The sequence below is a fragment of the Perca flavescens genome, chromosome 21 (genome assembly GCF_004354835.1).
Source record: "Perca flavescens isolate YP-PL-M2 chromosome 21, PFLA_1.0, whole genome shotgun sequence".
In the NCBI taxonomy this organism is placed as follows: Eukaryota; Metazoa; Chordata; class Actinopteri; order Perciformes; family Percidae; genus Perca; species Perca flavescens.
In genome coordinates this window covers 19270634-19284577 of record NC_041351.1, presented here as the reverse complement: position 1 = coordinate 19284577, position 13944 = coordinate 19270634, and the positions used below count along the sequence as shown (strand labels likewise).

The following is a 13944-nucleotide window of genomic DNA, read 5'->3' as shown; positions in this document are numbered from 1 at the left end:
CGTTAGAAAGTACAGCGCATCTGCCCATTATTCATTCCTGCTACCGTAATATTAATTCAATAATCCACTCATGACCGCTCAGCGACCCATCAGGGAATACTTCCACTGTACACACAGTCACTGGTTCTTGATGTACTACAGTTCTATTTCTGTCTCTATCTCTAGGCTGGAAGAGGAAAATTAAACCAAATAACGACATTCACCACAGAGGACAGATAAAAGTAATTATGGGTGGGTGTTGGAAAGATGATTGGTATAACTGCAAATGTATAGTTATGTCCCAGAGAGTAACAGAACGATCCCCCATGTAATCCCTGAAATATAGCGACATATTGTTTGGTTCTCTATTATTTTATTATTTTATGGAAAAAAAAAAAAAAAAGCATGCAAGTATGACTCTTTTCTATCATCTGTGACTGATTCAATTGTTTGACTCAAGTGTATGTGTCATGCTGATAAGGCCATGGTTTACATTCAGCGTGATAGTGTGAGGGAAAAAACTGAAAAACTGAAAGAGAAAGGATGAGAGAGAGAGAGAGAGAGAGAGAGAGAGAGGAAGCTGACATGAAACATTCAGCTTTATTTCAAAAATATATCAAAATAGTCGTTGATTAATTTAATAGTTGACAACTAATCGATTTATTTTTGCAGCTCTCTAATAACTCCCTCAGGACTGTCCCTGACCATATCATAATATCTGGCAGTTCTGGCAAATGCCAGACGCACCGACGAAATGCGGAAACACTATCCTTTCACACTAGTTTTGACATAAATATGGTGCCATCGGGCTCCTACTTTTCAAACTACACGCTCACGTCTGGTCCACTATGTCTTTGTAGTTTGGTTTTTTGGGTTTTTAAGTATTCTAAATATGCAAGCATTTCTGTTCTATTCTAAGATGGTGCCATTGTAGTTTATTTGAAGGTTTTATGAAATTGCTTCTGTGTGTGTATTTTTTCATTATGAAAGCCTGTAAGTGTGACTCATGCTGCTGGTGCCAGAATCTCAAGTGAGACTTTTTTTTTGCAATTATAAAGCAAATAATGTCCCCGTCTGAAACCGCCCCTGTCCATCGCTGTGCCATCTTCAAATTAACCATCTTAGGTTAACATGTAAAAATGCTAACATTTGCCAATCAGCACCTAACACAAAGTAGACTTGTGCCATCGATCCATCGTCGATTAGTTTTTCCTACGCCGATATTAAGGTGATTTTAGCAAAAAGCTATCAGAACGGAGATGTTATTAAACAATCTGTAGAATCTGCAATCTACTGTGCATTTAGAGACGTTTCCGGTGGAGCGGCATGTCCGCCCGCTGAGCCAAACAAAGCGAGTGACGAGTCAATTTGTAATTTCTAAATTTGCCCTGAAGATCGCGCTAAGGGTAAATAAGGGGTCAATTATTACAATTCATCCTTAGGGAAACATAAATATCTGAACAAAATGAAACAGCAGTCCATTCAATAGTTAATGAGATATTTCACTCTGGAGCAAAGTGCTATACTGACCAACAGACCAACATTGCCTTCCTTACAGCCACGGCTCTAGCGTGGCTAAAAACCTTTCAAAAGATTCCTCAGATCTGCAATATTGTGATGGGCATTTTCTCCACTGTTGTTCACTATACACATGTTATGACAGCCTCCTACTGTGGATGTGAAAACTACTTGCGCAGTGACAAGCAGTGGCATAAAACAAACAAGCAAAGGAAAGATAAACAGTACAGCTTGTAGGCATTGGAGAAGATCCACTCATGGGCAAAACGCTATGAAAAATGCATTGTGAAAATGCTGGAGGGCTCCTAGAAAAACCAAACCAGTTTTCCACCCTGGTGCACCCGTCGGAGGGCTCCATATAAACATGAAGGTGCATTCAACTCCTCAGAGCAGCGGCCCAGAAATAAACCAGCCATTGTCGCTGCAGCTTTTCTATCCAACCTGTTCAAACACGCTTAAACACTGTGGTGCTCAGACAGTGTGCCAAGAGAAAAAGACAAAGAGATCAAAAACCCACCTGCAAAAGGCCACCGTGCTCACAGATACCATCAGATACCATATATTCACGCTTACAGAGTGACGGTTGTCACAGCTTCCTGTCTAGAGCTGTGTTTGCGTGCGTGCTTGAGTGTGTACGTGTGTGTGTTCTGCTTTTGTCTTCAGACCATGTGAAACAATTTTGGTTGTAATTTGACATCAAAGTCAGGACATGTTTTACTGCAAAGCAGTTTACAGTTAAAATAATCAAGGTTAGTTTTAGGTTCCGCTATAGGGACGGTTAAAGGTCCATTTCAAACCTTTAGTGTGATTTGATTTTTTTTTTTTACCATTTTCTAAATATTTCTAAATGTTAATTTTGACTAAAGCAAAGTAAAGAGCCTGTTTCACTAGTTTAAATACCTACAATACAATTAACTAATTAATCGAGAAGATCAGCAGCAGGTTAATTAATAACAAAAACAATTTAATCGTAACACCTTTTACATTGCACCAAACTGACCCTCTCAGGCCATTCACCCCCATTTAGTTCCTAAAAGCAGAAAGTGGAGATTTAGTTCTATTCATCACTGACAATGGAAAGCCAGCAGTACTGTTTTGCAAAGTTTCAGAAATGGGAATAGTCAACATATAACAAGAGGCTTTCACTACCAGCTACAGTACAGTGTGAAATGAAAAACAAAGCAATGCTAGATTTTTTTTTTTTCAAGTTATTGCTTCTTTGCTTGAAGTAACCATTTTGGAGCAAGAAACATCTCATAATGTGATAAAAGTAGGGCTGGGCGATATGGAGAAAATCAAATATCACGAAATTTTTGACCAAATACCTCAATATCAAAATATTCACAAAATATTTACACAATGAGATTTTTGATAAATAATCATCAGTAATGTGGATATAATGACTAAGTGGGTAAAGGCAAATAATAGAACAGTTACAGCAGTCTGGTAAGTTCAGAAAATGACATCACTTTACTGTAATGCAGCTTTTAAAACCAGGAAAAGACAACACTTCACAAAATCTAAGACAGTATCTAGTCTCATATCAAGATATTGATATAATACCAATATATTGCCCAGCTCTATATAAAAGCACGAGAAAATAATCTACAGTCACTAAAAAAGTCAAGCAATGCTGGTCACGAGTCGAAGTCTCCATGTAGAACTGCAGGCCGCAGGTTCAAACCCAGGCCACTAATCTTCTAAACGGGTGTTCCAGGTGTGTGTGTGTGTGTGTGTGTGTGTGTGTGTGCATGAGATTGTGTGTCTGTATGTGCTCCTGCCATCTGGCCCAAAAGTCTGCTTCCTACCACCTTTCCAAACAGGAAGTCCAAACAAGTCCTTGATGACAAGGGTCAGTAGGCTATAGTTTAATTGCCTCAATTGGATTTCTGTGCAGCCAGCAACCAAAACTGCCCCCTTTCATCTCAGCAACACTCTCAAATCGATCTATCTCTCTTATAACCATACGTGGGTGCGCGTGCATCATGTACATGCACGTGCATGCAACTTTGACTTGATTTACTACAGCATTTTGGAGTGTAAGGGAATTTTACCTGTTGGTTATATTATAATTTAAGTATTGCAAGCCTCTTTTTCTCTCTGACAAATACATGCATGAATAAAACGAAGTGAATCATGGGAAGGAGAAACATACGTTTTCATCTCAGTCTACCCCTGGAAATAAGACTTTATGGTTGTATACACACACACACACACACACACACGTAATGCACTTTAACTGACTGTCACCCATTGGTCTCCCATGTTAGCCTCGGTTGGGAGACCCACCCGGTTGGGAGACGCACCCGGTTGGGAGACCCACCAGGAGACCCAGCTGTGTGCTGCAGCGCCGTTAAAAACCAGCATACGTGCACTGTGAACGAGATGCTGACAGCTCGTGCTCCCGCCCGTAGCCTACAAACAGCGACATGTGCACACACACACAGTGACAGCCAGTGTAAAAAGCGGCTCGGTATGATACCATACCCAGTGTTTCCTCGCTTACCTTCCAAGTGAGTCCGGTTCCTGCCTGCAGCCCAGCAGCGACGGCTCCACCGGTGAGATGCTAACACCGGGTCACTTCATAAGTTAGCCCTGCCACACATCCCGCGGGCACGAAAAGGAGTTAGTTTCACTATGAAGCGCGAGCTCCAGATGTTAGCGAGGGCGGTGCTCGCGTCCCATAAAGATGTAAAATATCAGCCGAATGAAACCTCTTCTCTGTATGAAGCACACCGGGTCCTCTGCAGCCGTCCTCCCGCCGCACTGGTGAGAGTTTCAGCGTCAGTGTTCCGCACAGGCTGCTGCCGCCGCTGGATGAAAGGACACCGACCGACTGACTGACTGACGGACTGCCTCTCGCTGCCTGCCTGCCTCTCCTGGCCTCTCCGCCGGGCGACCTCACCCCGCCGCCTACCGGTGATACAGAGTAACTGCAGGTATCTGTTAAAGTAACTGTAACCTGTTAGAAATCTGCAGGCTTGTTGTTATTAAAAGGGTTGTACATAATTGAGTAATAGCAGTGACATCCATCTGGTCACACTGTTATGTAAGCTGTTTGTTTGTGTTTTTAATTATTAAATACACTAACAGCTATTAAAGAATAAAAGCCGAAACAATTATATCAAATATGCCAATTATCCAGATTAGCCTGTATAATGTTTTTTTTTTGTCACTTGTTAATGATTGAGTTTTTTAGAATACCAGCTCATGTAACTATGTTTTTTTTTAAATACTGAATATTAAGATATTTTTATTATGGATTTTTTTTCTTTTCTTTTACTCACTGGTTTTGCAAGCCATCTCCTGTTGGGGTGTCAAGATCAGTTCTAATCTAAACTTTTAAACATTACTTGTTTTTGAAAGGAAATTTGAGATTGCCTTCATTGCTGTAGATTCTGTATTCTATATTGAGGCCTAAGTCAAAGCTGAATCCTCAGCTCAACATGTTTTAGATATTACACTTCTTGTTTATTTTATTTATTTTTTGGGGCATTAATTCAACAGGACAGATGAAGACATGAAAGGGGAAAGAGAAGGGAAACATTTTCAGACATTCAGCAAAGGGTTGCAGGTCAGAGTTGAACAGGTATGTGCAACCGCTCTGCCAACTGAGCTAACCCGGCCATTTCTTGAAATATGTTTCAAAACCTCAGTAAGGTTAATCTTCAACTTTCTTGTATTACAGTAAGAAAGACAAGAACAGGCCACCTGGTGTTTATTTCCCACATCCCATTATTCCCAGTCTGTCACAAAAAACATTCTCGCAATAGGATACATTTAATTACAAATATGTATATGTTTTGCTTCATGTTTGCTCTGCATGACAACATCATGGTAACAGTTGAGCATGCGCAGGTGAAAGTTGGGCACTTTCCAGTCAGATGCCTAAGGAACTGAACTGCTGCACACAAACATTTTGACACATTATCCTGTCATTTCTGTCTTTCTCAAGGACAATATGGCAAGACAACCTTGCCAATATGAGGTGGTACCCTTACTTCTTTGACTGAAAGAATTTTTGCCGCACCCCCAAAAAGGTTTCAGCCTGAGCCAAAGGAAAATTTACCATTGCAAAAAGCTCCAGAGGAATAGCTGCTGCTGATGTGGCATCAGTATTGATCTGAGACAGATTTATAACCAGTTAAAAACATCTCCGTTAAATAGTGGTCTACTTTTGTTTTGGTATGTTTTTTTTCCCAAGTGGACTCGGCCACGGATCGACCAACTGTGCCCAGGTATGGTATGCAGTGTTTAAACTAATGAAACAAACTGGACTTTGGGGTCAAGTGTACTTGGATCCGGGCCCAGGTCCCTAATGTAAAAGCCCCCTTACTGCATTTTATTCCATTGTATTTTATTATATTTTGAATTGTTACCTGCCTCCTGAGTTGTTTTCCTTTACATAAATAAAGATGTTTCCACCAGATTTCGGTGCATAAAAATGTATCAGAATGCAGGAAATGAAATATTTGGAACTCAACATTTCCTGGGAGGACCCTCAGCTTGATATGTGTGGTCCCCCCCCTCCCCATGTTCATTCTAGTATTTCTATCTAGGTGCTGCAAATACAACTTCTTTGCAATCTACTTCTCCAAGTGCATGAAGACAGCATTGATATATAGTGTCACTTTATCCCTCTTGTAAATGCTGCACATGACCCTCTATTTTAGCCGAGTTTCCCCTGCAGGGTCGGTGTCCTGTTCCTTCAAACCCCTGAATCTTCTCATTGTCCTTGCCCACCATACAGCCTTTGATGGGTTAATCTCATCCCCGCCGCCCACCACAACGTTCAGTCACTGCAACAATGTGGTCGTCAGATGGGAAAAGTTACATAACGGAGGATACAGCACAGTACAAAGGATCATAATTGTTGTTATAGATTGCCAGGTGTTTCTGGGTGTGGCAGGGATGGGTTTTCAATTTTGGTGTGGCAGGGAATACCTGAGAATATAAAGGATGCAATGGCAGTTAGAAATGGTCAAATGAACCAAAAAGATCAGAGATTTCAGTGCATTCGTTTACAAGTATTTATGCAATGTGTGCACATGCTGTGCATTTCATCCTCAAATTTGTAAGTTTATCTGACGTTGTTTTACAGCAAAGCATGTGTTCCGCAGTTGCTGTATCTCACAAAGCCTATGAGTGCTGGACACAAATATCCTGCTGACAGTGACAAGAGAGTAATATGAAGTCGAGGGTTTGTTCAGTATGTAGTCACATACTTGACTTCCACTCAAAGAAAGAAAGAAATAAAGAAATAAAGACTGTTGTTGAGGTTTCTGTTTCTCTGTTAAAGAAAATTCACACAAACACACACACACACACACACACACACACACACACACACACACACACATAAAAGACATCAGGATTGATGCATTGGCAGTGAAACAGTTATGTGTGCGCACATATGCAAAAGCGATACTGTTTATTCTGTTTTCTGCAAGCAGCAAGGGGCATCACATCAAATCTAAAAGCTTTCAGAAGGTTGAACTTAAACCAAAAGAGCACTGCAGACTGGGACTGCAGACTCTTTTTAACGCACACAATGCTGAAATATGCATAAGATAGGGAAGGAGCAAGCTCAGTCCCGAGGGAGATTTTGTCTCATTGCATCACTGGAGCTTTGGCCTCATAATGACTGAAGTACACAAGGTAACTGAATGGAGCGTTATCATTGAGAGTCATACTACTACACAGGCGAGTGAGCTGGACCTGCATGATAACTAATGGCTAGCTGGCGTACTTACTTACTTACTCCTCTTCATCCCCTATGAGACATAAGGCTTCAATGAGCACCCTCCATTGCATTGGGTCCCTGGCAGCATGTTGGGCCTCTCCCCATGACAGGTTTATCTGTTCCAGCTCTTGTATCACAGCTCTGCGCCAGATGGTTTTGGGCCTCCCAGGTTTTCTTTTCCCAGGTGGTGTCCATCTTAAGGAGACTTTTGTGATGCGGTCCTGCTCCATCCTCAACACATGTCCTAGCCATCTCAGGCGTCTGTGACTAATCTCCTTGGTGATGCTCCGGCTTCCCGTTTTCTTGTACAGTTCACTGTTGGAGATCTTATTAGGCCAAACGATCTGGCATTTTTGTCGGAGGCATCCATTATTGAACGCTTCCATTCTCCTCATGTCTGTTTTGACAACTCGCTAGCTGGCGTGGGATGGTATTAATCTTTTCTAACAAACATTGTGTTGTCATCTTCTTCAGAGATGCTAGGGACTGTATACAAATTACTCAAGGGAGGGTGATCTGAACTGTTTGGGATGGCATGGGAGTGTCTTTAAGCGACCTCTTTACTCAGGCTGTAAGGCTCCTCAACTCATCCTTCATACTCCACTAATAAAATAATCAGTCAGATTTATTAGGAACTGAATATTACACCGTGCAGGCTCTTGTGGTGCAATCGGTCAGCGCGTTACTTATAAGACAGTAACCTGCAGAATGATGCCGAGGTTGTGTGTTCGATCCTCACCTGGAGCAGCTGAGTTTTACCTGCAGCAGTGAGGTGAACACATACACTCAGACAAATCGGTCACTCCAGTCATTCATAAAAAAAAGAATCTGTAATGTGAAACACCTGAATGAATTACCAAACAACAAAATATAAATTATTCAAGGGAGGTTGATCTGAAATGTTTGGGATGTCATGGGAGGGTCTTTAAGCAACCTCTTTACTCAGGCTGTAAGTCTCCTCAACTCATCCTCCATACTCCACTAATAAAGTAATCAGTCAGATTTTTCAGGAACTGAATATTGCAGCTTGCAGGCTCCAGTGGCGCAATCGGTCAGCGCGCGGTACTTATAAGACAGTAACCTGCAGAGTGATGCCGAGGTTGTGAGTTCGATCCTCACCTGGAGCAGCAGAGTTTTACCTGCAGCAGTGAGGTGAACACATACACTCAGACAAATCTGTCACTCTAGTCATTCATAAAAAAAAAGAAACCTGTAATGTGAAACACCTGAATAGTCATGGTCAAATGAAGCTTTGCAAACCACTGTCTTTACTTTCTGAGCTCACTAGATGGCGCTCTCTGTTCAAAGAAAAAGGTTAAATGAATGGCAATTCAATGGTTTTTCAAACCCTTTGTTGAACAGAGAGCGCCATCTAGTGAGCTCAGAAAGTAAAGACACTGATTCGCAAAGCTTCATTTGACCATCACTACACCTGAATGAATTACCAAACAACCAAATATCAATTACTCAAGGGAGGTTGATCTGAAATGTTTGGGGTAGCATGGGAGGGTCTTTAAGCAACCTCTTTACTCAAGCTGTAAGACTCCTCAACTCATCCTTCATACTCCACTAATAAAGTAATCAGTCAGATTTTTCAGGAACTGAATAATTTAGCATACAGGCTCCAGTGGCGCAATCGGTCAGCGCGCGGTACTTATAAGACAGTAATCTGCGGAGTGATGCCGAGGTTGTGAGTTCGATCCTCACCTGGAGCAGCAGAGTTTTACCTGCAGCAGTGAGGTGAACACATACACTCAGACAAATCTTTCACTCCAGTCATTCATAAAAAAAAAATCTGTAATGTGAAACGCCTGAATGAATTAACAAACAAAAAAATATCAATTACTCAAGGGATGGTGATCTGAAATGTTTGGGATATCATGGGAGGGTCTTTAAGCAACCTCTTTACTCAGGCTGTAAGGCTCCTCAACTCATCCTTCATACTCCACTAATAAAATAATCAGTCAGATTTTTCAGGAACTGAATAGTGCAGCTTGCCAGCTCCAGTGGCGCAATCGGTCAGCGCGCGGTACTTATAAGACAGTAACCTGCAGAGTGATGCCGAGGTTGTGAGTTTGAGCCTCACCTGGAGCAGCTGAGTTTTACCTGCAGCAGTGAGGTGAACACATACACTCAGACAAATCGGTCACTCCAGTCATTCATAAAAAAAAGAATCTGTAATGTGAAACACCTGAATGAATTACCAAACAACAAAATATAAATTATTCAAGGGAGGTTGATCTGAAATGTTTGGGATATCATGGGAGGGTCTTTAAGCAACCTCTTTACTCAGGCTGTAAGTCTCCTCAACTCATCCTCCATACTCCACTAATAAAGTAATCAGTCAGATTTTTCAGGAACTGAATATTGCAGCTTGCAGGCTCCAGTGGCGCAATCGGTCAGCGCGCGGTACTTATAAGACAGTAACCTGCAGAGTGATGCCGAGGTTGTGAGTTCAATCCTCACCTGGAGCAGCAGAGTTTTACCTGCAGCAGTGAGGTGAACACATACACTCAGACAAATCTTTCACTCCAGTCATTCATAAAAAAAAAATCTGTAATGTGAAACGCCTGAATGAATTAACAAACAAAAAAATATCAATTACTCAAGGGATGGTGATCTGAAATGTTTGGGATATCATGGGAGGGTCTTTAAGCAACCTCTTTACTCAGGCTGTAAGGCTCCTCAACTCATCCTTCATACTCCACTAATAAAATAATCAGTCAGATTTTTCAGGAACTGAATAGTGCAGCTTGCCAGCTCCAGTGGCGCAATCGGTCAGCGCGGTACTTATAAGATAGTAACCTGCAGAGTGATGCCGAGGTTGTGAGTTTGAGCCTCACCTGGAGCAGCTGAGTTTTACCTGCAGCAGTGAGGTGAACACATACACTCAGACAAATCGGTCACTCCAGTCATTCATAAAAAAAAGAATCTGTAATGTGAAACACCTGAATGAATTACCAAACAACAAAATATAAATTATTCAAGGGAGGTTGATCTGAAATGTTTGGGATATCATGGGAGGGTCTTTAAGCAACCTCTTTACTCAGGCTGTAAGTCTCCTCAACTCATCCTCCATACTCCACTAATAAAGTAATCAGTCAGATTTTTCAGGAACTGAATATTGCAGCTTGCAGGCTCCAGTGGCGCAATCGGTCAGCGCGCGGTACTTATAAGACAGTAACCTGCAGAGTGATGCCGAGGTTGTGAGTTCGATCCTCACCTGGAGCAGCAGAGTTTTACCTGCAGCAGTGAGGTGAACACATACACTCAGACAAATCTGTCACTCTAGTCATTCATAAAAAAAAAGAAACCTGTAATGTGAAACACCTGAATAGTCATGGTCAAATGAAGCTTTGCAAACCACTGTCTTTACTTTCTGAGCTCACTAGATGGCGCTCTGTTCAAAGAAAAAGGTTAAATGAATGGCAATTCAATGGTTTTTCAAACCCTTTGTTGAACAGAGAGCGCCATCTAGTGAGCTCAGAAAGTAAAGACACTGATTCGCAAAGCTTCATTTGACCATCACTACACCTGAATGAATTACCAAACAACCAAATATCAATTACTCAAGGGAGGTTGATCTGAAATGTTTGGGGTAGCATGGGAGGGTCTTTAAGCAACCTCTTTACTCAAGCTGTAAGACTCCTCAACTCATTCTTCATACTCCACTAATAAAGTAATCAGTCAGATTTTTCAGGAACTGAATAATTTAGCATACAGGCTCCAGTGGCGCAATCGGTCAGCGCGCGGTACTTATAAGACAGTAACCTGCAGAGTGATGCCGAGGTTGTGAGTTCGATCCTCACCTGGAGCAGCAGAGTTTTACCTGCAGCAGTGAGGTGAACACATACACTCAGACAAATCTGTCACTCTAGTCATTCATAAAAAAAAAGAAACCTGTAATGTGAAACACCTGAATAGTCATGGTCAAATGAAGCTTTGCAAACCACTGTCTTTACTTTCTGAGCTCACTAGATGGCGCTCTCTCTTCAAAGAAAAAGTTTAAATGAATGGCAATTCAATGGTTTTTCAAACCCTTTGTTGAACAGGGAGTGCCATCTAGTGAGCTCAGAAAGTAAAGACACTGGTTCACAAAGCTTCATTTGACAATCACTACACCTGAATGAATTACTTCTTGTCATTCATAAAAAAAAAAATCTGTAATGTGAAACACCTGAATGAATTACCAAACAACCAAATATCAATTACTCAAGGGAGGTTGATCTGAAATGTTTGGGATAGCATGGGAGGGTCTTTAAGCAACCTTTTTACTCAGGCTGTAATACTCCTCAACACAAACCTTTTATACTCCACTAATAATCAGTCAGATTTTTCAGGAACTGAATAATTCAGCATATAGGCTCCAGTGGCGCAATCGGTCAGCGTGAGGTACTTATAAGACAGTGACCTGCAGAGTGATGCAGAGGTTATGAGTTCAATCCTCACCTGGAGCAGCAAAGTTTAACCTGCAGCAGTGAGGTGAACACATACACTCAGACAAATCTGTCACTCTAGTCATTCATAAAAAACAAATCTGTAATGTGAAACATCTGAATAGTGGTGGTCAAATGAAGCTTCACAAACCACTGTCTTTACTTTCTGAGCTCACTAGATGGCGCTCTCTGTTCAAAGAAAAAGGTTAAATGAATGGCAATTCAATGGTTTTTCAAACCCTTTGTTGAACAGAGAGCGCCATCTAGTGAGCTCAGAAAGTAAAGACACTGATTCGCAAAGCTTCATTTGACCATCACTACACCTGAATGAATTACCAAACAACCAAATATCAATTACTCAAGGGAGGTTGATCTGAAATGTTTGGGGTAGCATGGGAGGGTCTTTAAGCAACCTCTTTACTCAAGCTGTAAGACTCCTCAACTCATTCTTCATACTCCACTAATAAAGTAATCAGTCAGATTCTTCAGGAACTGAATAATTTAGCATACAGGCTCCAGTGGCGCAATCGGTCAGCGCGCGGTACTTATAAGACAGTAACCTGCGGAGTGATGCCGAGGTTGTGAGTTCGATCCTCACCTGGAGCAGCAGAGTTTTACCTGCAGCAGTGAGGTGAACACATACACTCAGACAAATATTTCACTCCAGTCATTCCTAAAAAAAAAATCTGTAATGTGAAACGCCTGAATGAATTACCAAACAAAAAAATATCAATTACTCAAGGGATGGTGATCTGAAATGTTTGGGATATCATGGGAGGGTCTTTAAGCAACCTCTTTACTCAGGCTGTAAGGCTCCTCAACTCATCCTTCATACTCCACTAATAAAATAATCAGTCAGATTTTTCAGGAACTGAATATTACAGCTTTCGAGCTCCAGTGGCGCAATCGGTCAGCGCACGGTACTTATAAGACAGTAACCTGCAGAGTGATGCCGAGGTTGTGAGTTCGAGACTCACCTGGAGCAGCAGAGTTTTACCTGCAGCAGAGAGGTGAACACATACACTCAGACAAATATTTCACTCCAGTCATTCCTAAAAAACAAAATCTGTAATGTGAAACGCCTGAATGAATTACCAAACAAAAAAATATCAATTACTCAAGGGATGGTGATCTGAAATGTTTGGGATATCATGGGAGGCTCTTTAAGCAACCTCTTTACTCAGGCTGTAAGGCTCCTCAACTCATCCTTCATACTCCACTAATAAAATAATCAGTCAGATTTTTCAGGATATGAATATTGCAGCTTGCGAGCTCCAGTGGCGCAATCGGTCAGCACGCGGTACTTATACGACAGTAACCTGCAGAGTGATGCTGAGGTTGTGAGTTCGAGCCTCACCTGGAGCAACAGAGTTTTACCTGCAGCAGCGAGGTGAACACATACACTCAGACAAATCTGTCACTCTAGTCATTCATAAAAAAAAAAATCTGTAATGTGAAACACCTGAATGAATTACCAAACAACAATAAGACACTTATAAGACAGTAACCTGCGGAGTGATGCCGAGGTTGTGAGTTCGATCTTCACCTGGAGCAGCAGAGTTTTACCTGCAGCAGTGAGGTGAACACATACACTCAGACAAATCTGTCACTCTAGTCATTCATAAAAAAAAAATCTGTAATGTGAAACACCTGAATGAATTACCAAACAACCAAATATCAATTACTCAAGGGAGGTTGATCTGAACTGTTTGGGATAGCATGGGAGGGTCTTTAAGCAACCTCTTTACTCAGGCTGTAAGACTCCTCAACTCATCCTTCATACTCCACTAATAAAGTAATCAGTCAGATTTTTCAGGAACTGAATATTGCAACTTGCAGGCTCCAGTGGCACAATTGGTCAGTGCGGTACTTATAAGACAGTAACCTGCAGAGTGATGCCGAGGTTGAGAGTTTGAGCCTCACCTGGAGCAGCAGAGTTTTACCTGCAGCAGTGAGGTGAACACATACTTTCAGACAAATCTGTCACTCTAGTCATTAATAAAAAAAAGAATCTGTAATGTGAAACACCTGAATGAATTACCAAACAACCAAATATCAATTATTCAAGGGAGGTTGATCTGAAATGTTTGGGATAGCATGGGAGGGTGTTGAGGGTAGATGTGGTGAGTAGCCTTGAGCAGGTATTAACACAGGTTGAGGCAAAGGTGATGTGAAAAAATGATGGGTTTTATTATCAATGACCCAATTAAGGCCCATAGGCAAAATAATCAATTAACAAAACCAAAATTTAAAAAAAAAAGAAAAAGG

The 13944-nt window shown here is 41.4% G+C and overlaps 1 protein-coding gene and 9 non-coding genes across 16 annotated transcripts in view; 9 read left to right on the top strand and 1 right to left on the bottom strand.

Annotated features, from left to right (window-relative positions):
- The window catches only part of rhbdf1b (rhomboid 5 homolog 1b (Drosophila)), a 51902-nt gene extending 47519 nt beyond the window's left edge, over positions 1 to 4383 (bottom strand). For 3 of the 7 annotated variants that reach the window (XM_028568625.1, XM_028568623.1, XM_028568626.1), the window contains exon 1: positions 4004 to 4381. The gene's annotated coding sequence lies outside the window, so the exon portion shown is untranslated. Of the gene's footprint in view, positions 1 to 2014; positions 2073 to 4003 lie in introns of those variants that run through there. The other 4 variants (XM_028568622.1, XM_028568619.1, XM_028568624.1 and 1 more) reach the window with 4 other exon arrangements.
- Positions 4384 to 8273: 3890 nt separating this feature from the next.
- On the top strand, positions 8274 to 8367 carry trnai-uau (transfer RNA isoleucine (anticodon UAU)). The gene is made up of 2 exons: positions 8274 to 8311; positions 8332 to 8367. It is a non-coding gene; the product is annotated as a tRNA-Ile (tRNA).
- Positions 8368 to 8861: 494 nt separating this feature from the next.
- Positions 8862 to 8955, top strand: trnai-uau (transfer RNA isoleucine (anticodon UAU)). Its single transcript has 2 exons — positions 8862 to 8899; positions 8920 to 8955. It is a non-coding gene; the product is annotated as a tRNA-Ile (tRNA).
- A 285-nt stretch (positions 8956 to 9240) lies between these two features.
- On the top strand, positions 9241 to 9334 carry trnai-uau (transfer RNA isoleucine (anticodon UAU)). Its single transcript has 2 exons — positions 9241 to 9278; positions 9299 to 9334. It is a non-coding gene; the product is annotated as a tRNA-Ile (tRNA).
- Positions 9335 to 9620: 286 nt separating this feature from the next.
- Positions 9621 to 9714, top strand: trnai-uau (transfer RNA isoleucine (anticodon UAU)). The gene is made up of 2 exons: positions 9621 to 9658; positions 9679 to 9714. It is a non-coding gene; the product is annotated as a tRNA-Ile (tRNA).
- A 663-nt stretch (positions 9715 to 10377) lies between these two features.
- Positions 10378 to 10471, top strand: trnai-uau (transfer RNA isoleucine (anticodon UAU)). Its single transcript has 2 exons — positions 10378 to 10415; positions 10436 to 10471. It is a non-coding gene; the product is annotated as a tRNA-Ile (tRNA).
- A 492-nt stretch (positions 10472 to 10963) lies between these two features.
- trnai-uau (transfer RNA isoleucine (anticodon UAU)) lies at positions 10964 to 11057 on the top strand. Its single transcript has 2 exons — positions 10964 to 11001; positions 11022 to 11057. It is a non-coding gene; the product is annotated as a tRNA-Ile (tRNA).
- A 1131-nt stretch (positions 11058 to 12188) lies between these two features.
- On the top strand, positions 12189 to 12282 carry trnai-uau (transfer RNA isoleucine (anticodon UAU)). The gene is made up of 2 exons: positions 12189 to 12226; positions 12247 to 12282. It is a non-coding gene; the product is annotated as a tRNA-Ile (tRNA).
- Positions 12283 to 12567: 285 nt separating this feature from the next.
- On the top strand, positions 12568 to 12661 carry trnai-uau (transfer RNA isoleucine (anticodon UAU)). Its single transcript has 2 exons — positions 12568 to 12605; positions 12626 to 12661. It is a non-coding gene; the product is annotated as a tRNA-Ile (tRNA).
- Positions 12662 to 12947: 286 nt separating this feature from the next.
- On the top strand, positions 12948 to 13041 carry trnai-uau (transfer RNA isoleucine (anticodon UAU)). The gene is made up of 2 exons: positions 12948 to 12985; positions 13006 to 13041. It is a non-coding gene; the product is annotated as a tRNA-Ile (tRNA).
- The last annotated feature ends 903 nt before the right edge of the window (positions 13042 to 13944 follow it).